The sequence below is a fragment of the Pelobates fuscus genome, chromosome 4, assembly GCF_036172605.1.
Source record: "Pelobates fuscus isolate aPelFus1 chromosome 4, aPelFus1.pri, whole genome shotgun sequence".
NCBI lineage: Eukaryota > Metazoa > Chordata > Amphibia > Anura > Pelobatidae > Pelobates > Pelobates fuscus.
In genome coordinates, this window is record NC_086320.1 from 361,878,687 (window position 1) to 361,895,567 (window position 16,881).

Consider the following 16,881-nt stretch of genomic DNA (forward strand, 5'->3'; position numbering starts at 1 on the left):
GTGCACTATTCCTTTATTAAATTAAAGTTCCTGTAATGTAATTCCACTATTAAATTAAAGTTCCTGTACCGCGGTGCGCGCTGTAAAGCCGGCCCACGCTTCAGGACAGGTAAGTAATTATGGGATATCGGCGTATAACACGCACCCACAATTTTTTTCCCCTATTTTAAGGGGAAAAAAGTGCGTGTTATACGCCGATAAATACGGTATATGCATTAAAAATAAGATGTTTTGGGGACGTAGAGATTCCCTTTCATTCAAGGACAAATCATGAGAATGGCTGAGATGTAATGATAAACCAACAGACTTTAAAGGTCTGAGTCTCAGCTCAATGGGTTTCTATAAAGGAACTGTACAAAAATATATGAAACAAGTCCAATTTTATTCATAATAGCTACAGTGGAGGTTATAGAAAGCATACTATCTGTCATTTACTAAAGGTTTTGTTGCAACCCTGAGATATATTATTTGTGGAAAAATAAAGTAAATTAATTGGTAAATGTTCTAGAACAGGTGCAGATAGTACAAACAACATAAAAAATAATAATGATAAAATGAAAACCCACTTAGCATAACAACCTATAAAATTGCACATAACGTGCTCGGATTGTTCCTTTAACTGTCTCTGTGGACAGTGAGGAAGAATATAATAAATAGCTCCCTGTAGACCTAGGTTAGGCGGGACAGTCCCCATTTCAGGGTCCTGCTCTGATGTCCCAGATAGGCTTCTGGTGAAAAGGACACACTCACACTGCACAAACTACATTCAAGGCACTGGGCCTATGGGCAGAGGATTTCAGAAGGCCTCTGCTCATACGCAGCCCTGAGTAGGGCTTGCCAAAGAGGCTGACACACTCTGGTTCCAGTCGGTGTTGTACCTGCTTGCTCTGGGGAGATTAGGAAAAGCCTCAAATTGGCTAAAGTATACCCCAAAAAGAAAATGAATAAGCAGTGTTGGTCTGGGTTGCCACTACGAAGGAACAATGCACAACGGGTAAGAATGTATCAGGTCTTTAGATCAAAGAATGACTCACTAACGTTGTAACCACATTGTTTATTGTTCTAATTATAGTTTATTAGTTGCAATCATCGTGACATATTCCTCAAGCATCCGCAGGCAGTCCCTCGTATATAAGATCAGGTAAAATAGATAACATATGAGAGCTGTTATAAATAGTTAAAGGATGCCTCAATTTAGATAATCTCACACCCTAGGGACTCATATACGGTTATTTAATAGAGAATTCAAAGTGAATTTCACATTTAAGGCTAGAGTAGTTTTTGGCTATTTTGACCTTAAACTTGGAAATCACCTTGAATTCTCACTTGAATAACCCTGATGGCCTATCAATTCATTGAAATGCTGGATAGTTTATTGCGGTTGATATAAAAGTTAAACCCAAATTATCTGAGGGACAGTTAAGGGACCAGGCTTTGAATGTAAAGAGGGTCTTGTTTTTTTTTTTTGTCCACTTGAAAAACTGTTACAAAAACTGGGGGTACTACACCACAAGACAAATCGGCATTATTAGCACTACAATTATGTGTAATGTCCCTTTAAGACCTCATAACAGAATACATCAAACAACAAAAGTTTTTATTCCCGGTATTAATGCAAACATTTTTTCTCTTTTTCTCTAGATCTCCCTGTGAATACATACGGGCCGGAAGCCAGAGGGTGCTCTAATGATGATTCTTTATTTAACACAAAACACAATATTGTTGATTTTTATCAGACGCCATATGCTTCCTACTAACATTTCTAACATACTTGTTTTTTTTTTCTCTTTAGACATCTGCAAACCAGGACTTTTCTAAACTAAACAGGCCAAACAGTACTCTCTGAATGATCTAACTGCTACGAAGGACTAAAGAGAACTACTGTCATCCCAAAAGCATTGTATATAACATGCCAACAAATAAAGGGGAACCCTCGACTAGGACTTTAAAAAACCTCTAAAAACCCACATACAGGGTTTAGGATACTTTGACATTATTCAAGCCTTCGTCTTTGTTCCTGTTGCTATACATGCTACGCTATAAAACACACAAATTAAGAAAATAGGCAGATCTTTATACCATTTATTTAACACTTACAAATGTATTTGGTTGTGTCCTACCAATACTTTGTGAATTTAATGCAGAGACAGAATTTAAGTGTTACTCTGGTTTTACTTCCCTGCACATCATATGGGAACTGGTGAGGCTATCACAACTAATTCGTTGCCTGCCATGCACATGTCATATCAGTGTGCATGCACGGGTTCGTCAATAAAACATGCAATTAGAATCCTACAAAACGTAGGATGAGCAGCTATGGTCTTGCACTTTATGTGAGTGAAATATCTCCTTACAGAAACTTGCTTATAGCAAAGATCGCTATACAATTAACCAAACACTGTACTAGAAAATGTATGGATTGACAAATGTTTGAAGCTAGTCTCACGCTCCTTGAACAAAGTATTTTCCGTTTATGTTCCTATCTGGGAAACTCATACATAAATTTTTACTGGTGGCAGCTTGCGCCCTGAGATGGAAACGGAAATTAGGGAAACAACATTAATATTTTTCAAAAATTTGCCAATCTATATGTCTGATATCCAGTAGGCGCGTGGAAGGTATAGGTACAATTATCTAGCAGACATGTATGATATGTATGGCCTACTGCCAATTTAAAAGGCTATTAGATGGGTCCATTTACTTACAGATTATTTATGAAGATATTTTATAGTGCTTTATTGTTATGGAGCTGTTTTACACTTGTTTACACACGAACGTCTCAAAAGTCAGAAAAGAAATACATGAGTTTAGAAAAAATAAGACGCAGTAAATACTATTTGGAAAATATTGGGCAGACAAGATTGGCCGAATGGTTCTTATCTGCTGTCACATTCTATGTTGCTCTATGAAGGGACTGATCTCATTATAGAGGGACACTAGGGAGGTATACCCTTACTGGACTGTTTGATATTTATTTTCACATTACTCCTCTTGTCTTATGGTTTCCCCATTAAGCAAACATTGTATACATTTTGTCAACATGCAACTGTGTAACGAACTCCCTTCTTCGCTGTATGCGCTAGGCCCGCTTTTGCAGTCATTATCAAAAAAATTGATAATGTAAAATGCATAAAACAATTGTTGCTGTGAAATCCTATACATTTAGTGACAACAGAACTGTTTTATGTACAGCATATCGTTAAGACTGTACAAGCGAAGCCAAAATATGTACAGCTAAATGGAATGTTAGAGGGGCCTCTTTCGCTGAACAAAGCCAGCTCAGTTTGGCTCTTTTTCCCCAGCACTACCACATCCGTACATCATTAGTTGGAAAATTCCAGATATATGCTGTAATTTTTTTTTTTTTTTCTTGCCAACTCTCTCAAAGCTTTAATGTTTAAATGCCATTTTTTTTTCCTTATCTGTCGCTTTATTTTCTTGGCTCCCTCCCAGCTGCGGTCAACAATTATTTCACAAAAAGTTTTTTTTTTTTTTTTTTTTAAATTGGAAAATATATTATGTTTTCTTGGCAGCTGAAATAGGAAATAACAATAAAAATGTATACAGTTAGATTTTATGGGGAAAAAAAGAAATATTGTTTATAAGGCCACTGTACTGCTGTTATGACATATATAGAGCATGCTCAGCATCTGTATAAGGTTTACTAAACCATTGCTCCAGAATGTTTGTCATGCATTATCAATTGCATCAGTGCTAATAAGAGAAAAATCGCAGGTCTCAGAAGGTGACAGAGCCACTTTAATGCTAGCAAGAAAAAAAAAAAACACTGATCTGAAAATAATAATTTTTGCTCTACATAAAGATGAACTAGGCTATAAAAAGATTGCCAAGACCCTGAAACTCAGTTGCATCACGGTGGGCAAGACCATACAGTGGTTTCACAGGACAGGTTCCATTCAGAACAGGCATGGTGGTGGGAGTGTCATGGTCTGGGCCTGCATGAGTGCTGCCGGCACTGGGGAGCTACAGTTCATTGAGGGAACCATGAATGCCAACATGTACTGTGACATACCGAAGCAGAGCATGATCCCCTCCCTTTGGAGATTGGGCCACAATTCCAACATGATAACGACCCCAGACACACCTCAAAGACAACCACTGCCTTGCTAGAGAAGCTGAAGGTAAAGGTGATGGACTGGCCAAGCATGTCTCCAGACCTACTGAGCATCTGTGGGGCATCCTCAATAGGAAGGTAGGGAAGCACAAGGTCTGTAACATCCACCAGCTCCGTGATGTCATCATGGAGGAGTGTAAGAGGACTCCAGTGGCAACCTGTGAAGCTCTAGTGAACTCCGTGCCCGTGAGGGTTAAGGCAGTGCTGGAAAATAATGGTGGCCACACAAAATATTGACACTTTGGGCCCAATTTGGACATTTCCACTTAGGGGTGTACTCACTTTTGTTGCCAACGGTTTAGACATAAATGGATGTGTTGAGTTATTTTGAGGGGACACCAACTTTACACCGTTATACAGGCTGTACACTTACTACTTTACATTGTAGCAGAGTGTCATTTCTTGAGTGTTGTCACGGAAAAGATATAATAAAATATTTACAAAAATGTGACGGGTGTACTCACTTTTGTGAGATACTGTATATAACAGTAACAGTAAACTGCAGACAATATTGTGACTTTGTTGCCAGTAAGAATTGTGGCTGCAATGCCCAAACAGCAAACAATGTGATATTGGCAGTAAACTTCTGGTACACACTGAGGAGGTGTTTTCTGTTTCTCGTAAGTACATCTTTCACTTATGTAGTCCAAATCGGGGACAGAAGATGGATCTCCTTTGAGGCCAGCCCTGTTTTTGATAAATAGTGAGATATATGACTAACATCTTCTGTAAGAACAGAAATGAATAGTGTCTGCTGTGTAATTCCACACCTCCCCTAACCACAAGAATATTTCTTTTTATTGAAACCCTATTTTGCGAGTGGTGCCTGTAAATCCCTATTCTAGACACACAAATATGGATGAATGGATCACACGCTAACATGAACAAGACTTTGTGATGCCATATGTTATAGGAAGTTAGGAGACAAATTTAGAGATGTAATTCAGAAAAAAAGCTGGTCAGTAAAACTTTCACTATGATGACACATATGTTATTCCTGTATTTAAGATTCAATTTGATTGGAAGTTCTTTGTTAACTATTTATTTAAAGAATCATGTTCTTATTACAGAAAATACTTTCAATTTGTAAGATTAACTCAGCTCAGTTTGGACACAGGTATAGGTCTATATTGTTATCAGTTTATGAAGCAGTTTACATATATGAATCCCCCCCGCCCCCCATTCGCCTTCTCCCAGGTGTTTAAATCAGATTAGCTGCTAATTGTCTGCATATCTTACAGCGTAATTCATTAAATGGGGATTTTAGGTCAGATAGTAGAATTCAATACATTCTCCAACTTTTAAAGCTCAGTTATTTAAACCTTAAACATGCAGTTCCCTGGTCAATTACCGATCGTTACTATATCGTGAATTAGTCTTGTTTCGGCGGACTAGCTGCAATGAAAAAATAAGCATACAAATTAATATTATGTGAACAAAATTGTACTGTTATTGGGGGGCCACTATATTGCTAACCCCATGGTTTCATTACATCAGCACAGAATCATCTAATATCTGTGACTCTGTTACAATATCTTTCCAGCTATTGTGCTTGCTAGAGGAACATCTCAAAAACTATTGCACATGCCCTCTGGTTGCCTTAACGGAGAGAACCTTCTATAGGAGGGTTCTTCTGCTCTCCCCTAATGCCCCTCAGGGTTAGTCAATAAGCTGTGAATTGTTGGGAACTGACCAGGAAATTACAAAAATAAATGGTTACTCCAAGCACTATAACCACTACAGTCGTCTGAAGTGGTCATGGTGCCTGAAGTCTGTATAGTCTGTGCTATTTGCAGCATTTCTCTATGAATTTGCAACTCCACCTTCGGTAGGGTCATTGGACGTCATTAGCCAGCCTGGACCAAGAGTTCCAGACTGTCTAATGTGAATTCTGTGCTTATTTGAAATCTTTCGTCTTTAGTCAGCACTAAAGTCAGTCAATGTAATATACAACAAATGTGACACGATTAATAGCCACAGCTGTTACAGCAGCTAATTGCAATAGTGATGTTCAATCAGTTACATTCACACTATTATATTTTCCTCAACGTAACAAACAAAACAGAACTAAAACTTACAAAACCTAGTAGGTCATTTATAATAAGCAAGAAGTGGGGCTGTGACAGGTACCAGTAGTATACCAAAGGAACATCTCATCCAGTTTGGTGAAAATGGTGAGCTTACACTTTAATGGCTATTGGAGTGATACTAAAAACCTCCAGTTATTTAATTGTGTATAGGGATTTAGGATAGTGCGCAAGGAACTTTTAATTTTCTTAGGTATTAACATGGTTCACAAAAAACAATACTCACACACATTTATATATATACATATACACATATATACACACGCACACACACAATAACATCCATACACACACACTTAATTTTATTTCAATAAAAAATAAATTAAAAAAAAGTTATTTTAACACCCAGGCTCCCTGTTCTTACCTTGACTCATCCCTGGAGTCCAGTGGGGTGCTGCTGGGATAAGGCTCTGTGCACACTGATTCCCAGCTCCCTGCTGCTCTGTACTGTTTCTGGGGCTCCGGCACACGAGCTGAGATTAGTGGAAGTAACAGTCCCAAGCGGCAGCAAATTTAGCAACCGCTTTTAAAATGGTGGTGGATGGTGATAGACTGTGTAACTCCCACTAATCTCAGACAGAGCAAGATACATGTTCCATTTTGTGCCAGTTTAGCATCCCCACACTGCACTGAGGTAATCTGCGAATTATTCCTGGTAATCGAATTATTAACCAAGTAGATGGCGTCACCATCTGTGAAGTACGGTGTTTGAAAAACATTAAAAAAAAATGTTATCTGCTCCTTGAAATAATAGGCATATCATGTATAATAAATATATGTATAAAAAAACAACAATAAAAGCCAAGTCCCATCATCATCATCCATAAACATGTATCTGTGGGTTGGTTTTATTTAATGTTCTGGTGTGGTTTTCAAAGAGCGAATACCCATGAGTGAGGTTCCTGCGTAGGACCGCTTCAAAGCACTGTGCCAAAAACAAGCCAGGCCAGGTCAAATGTGGGAAAGTCAGAAAATCTGAGGAATTTAACCTAGAAATCGAATACAATGTTCCATTCAGCAGGAGCAGATTACAAAAGATAGCTTGGCCATGGTGGGATGCAGGAAATCTGAACCTCTTGGTGCTATGCATAGTTGATTGCAAACTTACAGAAAAAAAATACTTCAGGGCTACAATGTATGGATGTGAAACAGATTTCTACAAGAATCCATTTACATTACCAGCATACTTCCATAAAACTATAGTCAGAGAAACACCAGCTCCATCTCCAAGTGGGGATTTTGCTAAAAAACACTTACAGCTGTGTATAGGTTCGTCTGAACCACAAACTGGGTCCCCTATACTGTTTTAGTATAAAAATGGTTACTAAAGGATCAATGCATACCCAGCACAGTGGAGACCCCTCTTACACTGAGAAAACGCTAATAAAAGTGTTTTCCATATTCATTTAGTTATATAATGGGCCCCATGTTGATTTTTTTTTATTTTTTATAAACCAGTGAATTATAGTGGCGAACAGTTTGGAGAACAATAAAACATGAAGAGGTTTATTCTCTAAACCAGTGGTTCCCAAACCTTTTAGGTTCAAGGCACCCTTAATACATCAGTATTTTTCGAAGGCACCCCAAGTCAACATTTCTAGGTTGTATAACAGCGCTGGGGCATTTACTGGCACTATAGTGTAATGTACAGTGTTGGTGTTTGAAGGGGTGCTTGTATACATTTATTGTGTTTTAATACAGGGGTGTGTTTGTATGTAATGTTTGCGTTTGATTGCAGGGGTGTGTCTGAATGTAATGTTCACTTTTAAATATGGATGTACATTTGTGTCAAGTATTTGAGTGAAGGTGTGTGTTTTTATTATTTTTTTTTAGTTTTAATACAGGGGTGTGTGTATGTAATATTTGTGTTAGATTGCAGGAGTGTGCTTGTATGTTGTGCTGGTGTTTGACTGCTTGGATGTATGCACATACACTACCACAAACATACATACATACATACACCGACACATACACACAAATTTATATAGACACTGACACATACACCCTAACACACACAGACATTGATACACGCCACACCATGACACAGATACACACACCGACATAAAAACACACACCCAGGCAGGGGGGGGGGGGAGGAGGAGGCAAGCAACCGACCTGAATGGCCGCACGCCAAGCGAGCTCCGCAGCAAAAGAGCACTTTGGAGCAGCTAACACAAACCCAGCCCAACGAAACCGGCAACAAACCGACCCGCGGGCAACCACCAACGATATAGGCCGCAAAAATAAAAAGTCTAAGCCCGACATCACAGCATCGGCGACATGTGGAAGCAAACGCTTAGCGCCCAAGACTCCAACATGGCCGCCTACAACGACTACAGCTCGGATGTCTCCGATGACTTCACCACAGAGGCGGAGATGGAGCATCCACACGTGGAAATACCACCCCTCAAGTCACCCCCGAAACCAGACTCCTCACCGGTGACCGCTACGGTCATGAAAGACCTCCTAGCAGAGCTCCGACTAACAATACAGGCCATGGCCCAACTGCGCAAGGACCTACAGGGCCTAACGGGCCGTCTGGGCACACTAGAGGCTGACTCCCAGTGCACCAAACAACACATGCAACTCCTACAACAAGCGGTCCAGGAGATCAAACTACAGCATTTTACCTACGAGCAGCGCACAGCAATCTTAGAGGATCGGAGTTGCAGCCGGAACATCAAAATCCGAGGCATAGGAGAGGAGATACCACAGACCGAGCTCACACACACATTGCGGAGACTACTACAGTCACTCTTACCTCCCAAGCAAGCTAGACAGGTACCCATAGAAAATCTGTTTCGCCTACCACGAGCAACTAAGGCTCCACCAACGGCCCCACGAGACCTTCTGGTTTGCTTCCAAAATCACAGGGACAAGATGGCGGTAATGCAGGCCACGCGGAACGAATCACCATATTCATTTGAAAATATGCAGCTGTCTTTTTACGCGAACCTGTCGGGGTCCACCCTGGCTTGGAGACGCACACTCCAGCCCTTTACAGCCCTCCTACGCCAACATAAAACCACCTACCATTGGAGAGGTTTGCGCACACTGTTGATTCACCACGGGAATGCGGCCTCTACCATCCGGGACTTACAAGAGGCAAATTAACTTCTACCGACACTGGGAGTTCCCCCAATCGCTCATCCCCCCTCGAAGACCAGAACCACGTTGGCACACAGCTCCACTTGGAACCCCGCAACAGCGGTCCCATTTGTCCCTAGAAGAGCCTAGACAGCAATCACCGCGGCAACCAAAACCTGAGGCAGCCCTGAAGCCACCCGGTATCCTGACCAGTGTACTTTAGCAGCATTACTCGCTGCACCCCCTGAACTCATGAACCAGTTAAAAAGTATAAATGTTGAAATATTATTGTTGAAATTTTATTGCAGAACCCACACTAGTACCTGCAACCAAGGGCACTTTATAGCCACTTATGTAAAGCCCATTTGAACTCCCCCCCTGCCCCCCCGGATAACAGGGGATCTTTAAACAACAGCTAATGGGGGCATTAACTTACCTGCTATAGCCTGGCACCACATAGACAGACCACGAGAGCCACCAGCTTATTATACTGTAACACAGTGAGGACCACACCATACCAAAGCTTCACGGAACAAAAACCGCCTACCACACAACACGGCACCACTCATACCAGCATAGAAATCTTTATGGCTAGCTTATCCACATCGAAACATTACATCTCAAGACTAAACTGTGTTACTTATGTCCAAGCCGACAGCTATCGCCTCCCACAGCCACCCCAGCTACACTCACACTGTACTACAGCTACTTGTCCAGCACATGTCATCCTAATATTGTCTTAATGTTATATGCCAAACGTTTAACAGCTTTATTCATGCCAATGCTATTTTTAGCTTATTCCAAACTGCATAAAATAAAATGTGCAGCTTTTTGTAATGCTACTGTGAAAAACCAATGACCAATCCATGCGTGCTGTTGTGGCACTTGACAAATGCCTGTAATTGCCTCTGCACAGAAAAAATAAAGAATGAAAAAAAAAGAAAACACACACCCGGACACACAGACACACATACACAGAAGCACACTGACATATATATATACATATATATATATATATATATGTATATATATGGCGAGAGCGGCGCTAGAAAAAAGGTAATTGAAATAGCTTTCCAAAGGGGGGCAATGGGGACCACTCACCTAGACTGTTATTTAACCACTATAGTGTCAGGAATACATGTTTGGGGGTCCTTGCATATTTTGCAAACAACACCTAAGATAACATCCCTTCTTGGGATGTATAGGACTTGGGGTACTGAGGATGGTTGCTATTTGTACTTTGAGCTGACCCCATGGGCACTGCCATCTGCTGTCTCAGCTGCTGGAAATTCCAACACAGTCGATGTAACTACTTCATAAAGATTCTTTCCTTATGAAATACTCACATCTTTTCGTAAGGTGACAGAGCCGCTTTAACCAAAAGCCTTCTGTCAAAGGTAGAACCTTTTGATCTTAATAGGAAACAGTGTTTGGCAAGATGGTCTGGACCCTCTATATAGCTTCAGGACTTGGGTGGCTTGCCATCATTGACTTAGACATAAATTGTTGACATACACAAACTGTATTTCTCACAATCAAAGAAAAGAGTGTCTGGCTGTTCTTTTATGGCCTGAAACTGAACTGAAAGTGGGTCACGCATCGAGACTATGGCTGTGGAAAAACACATTCAGCATTTTAGAATGGACTAATAAGAGTCAGCATGTACACTCTGAGCTGTTGTACAGACATGCGCTCCACACAGAGAAAAACAAAAACTCTCGAAAGTTTCCAAATTAAAGTGATTCTGTATGGATAAATGGGCCAGAGTTCTTCAAAGCTCATGTATAAGTCCAACATGCAACTGCAGCTTGAGAGGGAAATTAATTTATAATATGTTCTCACCAAGAAGAAAACATGAAATATATGCATAAAGCATAGCATTCACGTGCTATTTGTTGATTATTATTTTTTAAGGGAACACTATAGGGTCAGGGACACAAACCTGTATTCCTGACCCTATAGTGTTAAACCCACCATTTAGGTGGCTTGCCCCCCCTTAGCCCCCTTAAAAAGAATTTAAACTCACCTTATTTCCCACAAAGAAAGCATTGGATTGGCTAAAATCGTCAAGGAGGCGGGATGAGGGTGGGTCCCAACGCTGTTTTGGCCAATCAGCAGAGCGTGGAGATGCTGAACGGCAGTGCTGCCTACTGTGCAGCACTAAGCCAGGAAGCACCTCCAGTGGCCATCTGAGAAGTGGCCACTTGGAGGTGTCCCTAGGGGCAATGTAAACACACTGCCTTTTCTTTGAAAAGGCAGTGTTTGCATGAAAATGCCTGAAGGCAATAATTATACTCACCAGAACAACTACATTAGGCTGTAGTTGTTCTGGTGACTATAGTGTCCCTTTAAACCTCTGTTATCATAGACTTCATCCTAAGTATAGTTACTTCAATACAAAGTATCTTTTTAATGTAAATATGTAACTCCAATCTCTGCCCTAGGACCCGTGGTGACACATAAGCAGAGATTTAAAAACTATTTAGAGATACGACACTGAGATGTACAATAATCCTCAGATAATGTTTGGATACCACCTTAATTTGGCTCTCAATTTAATGGAGAATGTCATTTTCACACTTTACTGGATTAAGTGGCTCATTTCCTGGTTACTTGACGGGCCATGGCGGTATTGTATGCATACTGTGTGTATTGTATAGGACTTGGCTGCTGTGGTTCGTTGCTATCACACATTAATAACAAACAGGGTGTATCTATGACAGTGCTGGGTTTTATTCTGGAGAAGATTTAATGTTCCAAGCCCGACATGCCACCAGACTGTGATGTCCTTTACATCCGCAAGGTAAACTTGGGTTGTCTGTGAATCTGAAGTGGAGGCCTCAGAGGATTGGCCGTCTGCAACTGTCTTAACACGGAGTGGAAGATGGTCTTATTCCCTGGCAGTAAGTGACAGCTTCTACCGCTTATTTTCCACATCTATGAAAAATGTGGTTTATAGGACAGTAGCCACAGTGAAAGCCTCTTTTTACAACACAACTCGGCAGTCTAAGCCATACATGCCAACCCACTGGTTATGAACTGTGATAATAAGCAAGGGTTGTGTAATGAATTTACACCTCAATCCCCAAGGGGAGTACAGAAAATATTCATTAATATGCCTGAATCAGTGCCATTACAAATATATATAAATATGCATTTAAAGGGACACTCCAAACACCATAACAACTAATAATTATCTCATGGTAATTGTGCAAGAAGGTCCCCTAGTTTCTGTCCGCTTCCAAACAATTATAGCTGCTGGAATTTGCAAAAAATCACCTCTTCTGTGCCAGAAAGCTATAGTTTCCTCTCTGTCTGCCCAAATAAGCTATGAACATAGTTTTGCTGCTTGGATTTCAATTTGCTACCATTCGGCATTTAGTGATTAACTCTATGGGTTACAAACAAAATACAAACCGAAAACAGGATCACAATAAAAGGTTGTTGACACAGAGAAAAAAATCATAGTAATGGATTGCAACTCGTCAAGATGTCGGTACTCTATATGGCACAGAAAACAGATGCGTTTAAAAGTTGGGTGCAAATGGTATTTGCATTTTAGGTATCAGTAAAATTTTATTTTTTCAGGAACAACAAATTAAACTATACCTAAAACCATATACCAACTGTTCAAAATGAACATAAAACCAGATATGTGTGTATATCTTTCCCCGTTGGGGAAAATAATGTCATCTTCACGTTCTGGAGACCATATATTATGGTGCAAGGAGGTCCCCTTTAGACTTTCCCTAAACTACTTAAAACTGCAGTGATTTGCAAAAATAATTTTAACTTTAAGGCTACCCCCTTACTCAAATATGTTATGGATGGATGCTACAAAAGGCAGGTATACAACATTCTAGTCCCCACCTCCTCTGAAAATCTCAATCATCGCATTATCTGCTAGAGCTAGACTGGACATACCATACGTTCTACTTGGCCAAGTTTTATGGGACATGTTCAGCACCGCAAAAGAAGATCACTGAGTTCTAGGCTTAACTTTAAAACTTCTTCCTTGTCTTGGCTGGGCTCACTGCAGCAGCTGCAAATCTTGAAAGATTTGCAGCAAAAGCTGGAACTTCAAAAGGCGAGTATCTTTTTGTATTTGAAAAGATTTGTTTTTATTTTTGCACATATCTTTATGCATTGCAAATCGTGAGATAAACAAGATTTAATTTCACATTACATCTCAACTTACATTGCATTTTTAAACTTTAAAACTCTGTAATTTCTAATTTGCATGATATAAAATGGGTTTGAGAGAACATTTGTTGGATTAAATCCCTCTTGAAACCGACTGGCAAAAGCAGGAATTTTGTTACTGGGCTCTGTGATTACCGTGGTCCGTTTAGTAACGTCAGAATGTTTATTCTTCACCGAATTCTTTCCCACTGTAAAAAAGGTGCTTTTAAATGCCACATTCCAGCACTGGTGCCAATAAGTCACTGGAGCATATTTTCCCACAAGAACTGATACCGCGTACAGAAAACGCTCTTTAAATCTTCTGGTATTTTCAGCTATATGTCATGAGCAGAACTGTCAGCAATCAGTTACAAGGTAAAATTCCTGGCGCACTGATGTACGTGATGTGAACAGTGTCCATTCATTCATTTGTTTTAGAAAATAAATGACTTTGCTATTTGCTCTAAGTCTAAGATATACATTAATAATGCGAAATGAAATGTATCAGCATCAGCATAACTGGAAACATTACAAGTACAAACACAGGGCTATTCAGTAAATGTAAATATTTGCAAAAGGCAAAATGTGGCCCAATACAACCAAACCAAAGAGGACCCAGCAATTTTAGACTGGGTAAAGTCTTTGACAAGCAGGGGGTCGATAAAACAAAACTTCTAATATTTTTCTTGTATTCTTATTTTCTTGCTAATTTGTTGCAACCAGTTTTTTTTTTTTTTTTTTTAAAGTGGCAGCCAATCCAATGGCTATCAGATTTTTCTTCCAAACCTAATGTTTAGTGTTATTCACTACAGTGAGAAATCCAAGTGAATTTAAAATATTAGGCCAAGAATAGCTTAATTTAAAGCATAGCCGAGTTAGATAATGCTTCCAATTCAGCTGTTTTTGCATTAAATTTAAAATTCACTTTGAATTTAGTGAATAACCCGTAATTCGATCACAAACTTGGAAGACCACAGACCTCAATCCTCCTGTACTAGTATATATTTCTGCAAATATTACGTTTATTTCATGGGATGTTTCCCGCAGTTAAAGGGACACTATTGACACCAAAGCAACTTTAGCACAATGAAGTAGTTTTGGTGTATAGAACATGCCCCCGCAGTCTCACTGTTCAATTCTCTGCCATTTAGAAATTAAATCAGTTTTGTTTCTGTCCTTGTGACACCACCTCTGGCTGTGACTCAAAGAGCCTCCATTAAAAAATGGTTCCTTTTTCAATCAGATGTTAACTTACTTTACAAGTTTGTATCTCCTGTTCTGTAAATGTACCTTTAATCACACACAGGTGGCTCCTGCAGTTTCTAGAAGGCTATTAACAGAGCAGATGATAATAAATGCTAAATTAAAAAGAATGTGCAGAAAGGGCAGTGTAAACATTAGATCTTACTTTACAGGAAGTGTTTAGAAAGGCTGTGCAAGTCCATGCACGGAGGTGTGACTAGGGCTCTATAAACAAAGTGGTTTAAATCCTAAATGGCAGAGAAGTGAACAGTGAGACTGCAATGGCATGATCTATACACCAAAACTACATCAGTAAGCTAAAGCTATTTTGGTGCCTATAGTAGTCCACTAAAGTAGCACAGTAACCCCTCCAACCCCCCAAACAAAATTAGTATTTTATAAAGATAGAATCGATAGGTGCAAGATTAGAGCAGTAACATCAGCTGAAAAGGACCTGTCAGATAAAGATGGCCACGCATGCTACACTGCGCCCCCTCCCCCCCCCCCCCCCATTGCGAATTCAGCAACAGTGACACTTTAACTGGTTTGCAATCCTGATACATTGACATGGGAGCAAGGGAGCAAAACATTCTAGCTCTTTAAAAAAAAAAAAAAAAAAAAAAAGAAGAAGAAAAAAAATAAGAAAACTATTTAACTTAAAACTTCAGCTATAAAAATGTGATTATGAAGCAAAACACCCCTGAACGTTATCACTAAAAGTACTTTTGGTTCCCACCAGAAAAATGAGAGGTTCACTTGGGACCTTGTCAAGGTCTGCAGCTTCAATTAATACAACAGATACAGTATCACACCACCGGAAAGGTAACTATAAATCACAATAAACACAAACTCCATAGATATTATAATCCAAAGATTTATAAATTATTTCCCGTCCAATTTAAAAAGAGGACAATGCTCTCACAGAGAAGTAATATATAACACATGGCGACACATATCATATTCTGACATTTATATCTGTTTTGGGGGAGTTTTTTCAGCAGAATAATTACATTTTTTTTACTGGATGCATGCAACAAGCTCTGTCGAAAATTATATTTAATAGGGTATTATCAGATAAAATATATGGCCCTTTTACAACCAAAGAAATGGATAACACCAGGGTGCTGTGCTAAAGGGGAACTGCCACGTTTCAAAAAAATTAAACCAATCCAGGTCAGTCCTGGCACAGCCTGGCACACATTGCATTGGATGAGAGTCGCAGAAACAAAGTTAAAGCCCAGAAAAGTGCAGAGCTTAAAACAATGATTGATAGGGAACCAGTTCCAGGATTTAACCCCTTAAGGACACATGATATGTGTGACATGTCATGAGTCCCTTTAATTCCAGAAGTTTGGTCCTTATAAGGGGTTAATCTACTTTTCAGACTTCACATACACATCATTATTAAATATAGACTGTGATACACACCCTTTAGGAGAGGTATGTAAATAAGCACTGGTTGCTGCCCCGATATTTTAGGGGATATTACTGAAGGTGTGATCATGAGTGGTCAATTTTAGGTTGTCTATGATTGACTGTCCCGTCTATTGGTTAAATTAGTACAGAAACAAAATATGTCATTTTTGCAAACAAAAAAAAAACCACATACACACAGCTCTTAGAAAACATGAAACATGGGGACAGCAGATTTGGGAGGCAAAAATGAACTGTCTTTGAAGGGGTACACTTGAGAAGGATGCCTGATCACACAATTGGTATTTTATGTGTCTACAAAACACAAACAGGGTTATTTACTAAAGTGCAAATTCAAAACAAAATTCAAAATAGCCACCCTGGAAAGATTCTCTATGTCAGCTATGGTTTCAGTTCAGCTAATCTAACCTTAAAGGGACACTATTGTCATTATACCAACTACAGCTTCTTGAATTTGTTCTGGTGAGTAGAATAATTTCCTTCAGGCTTTTTTCAGTAAACACTGTCTTTTACATAACAGCCTATGGATACTTCCACTGGTCACCCCTCAGATGGCTGCTAGAGGTGCTTCCTGGGGCAGTGCTGCACAGTGTGACTGCCATTCAGTGTCTCCACTCTCTGCATGAAGACACCGAACATTCCTCATAGAAATACATTGATTCAATTAATATCTATGAGGAGATGCTGATTGGCCAGGGCTGTGTTTGGCTTTCT

General features: G+C 39.7%; 1 protein-coding gene across 1 annotated transcript in view; it reads right to left on the bottom strand.

The window, feature by feature from the left end:
* LOC134609157 (cyclin-dependent kinase 6-like) overlaps window positions 1-16,881 on the bottom strand; it is a 173,930-nt gene that overhangs the window by 70,653 nt on the left and 86,396 nt on the right. The gene's annotated exons all lie outside the window — the stretch shown is intronic.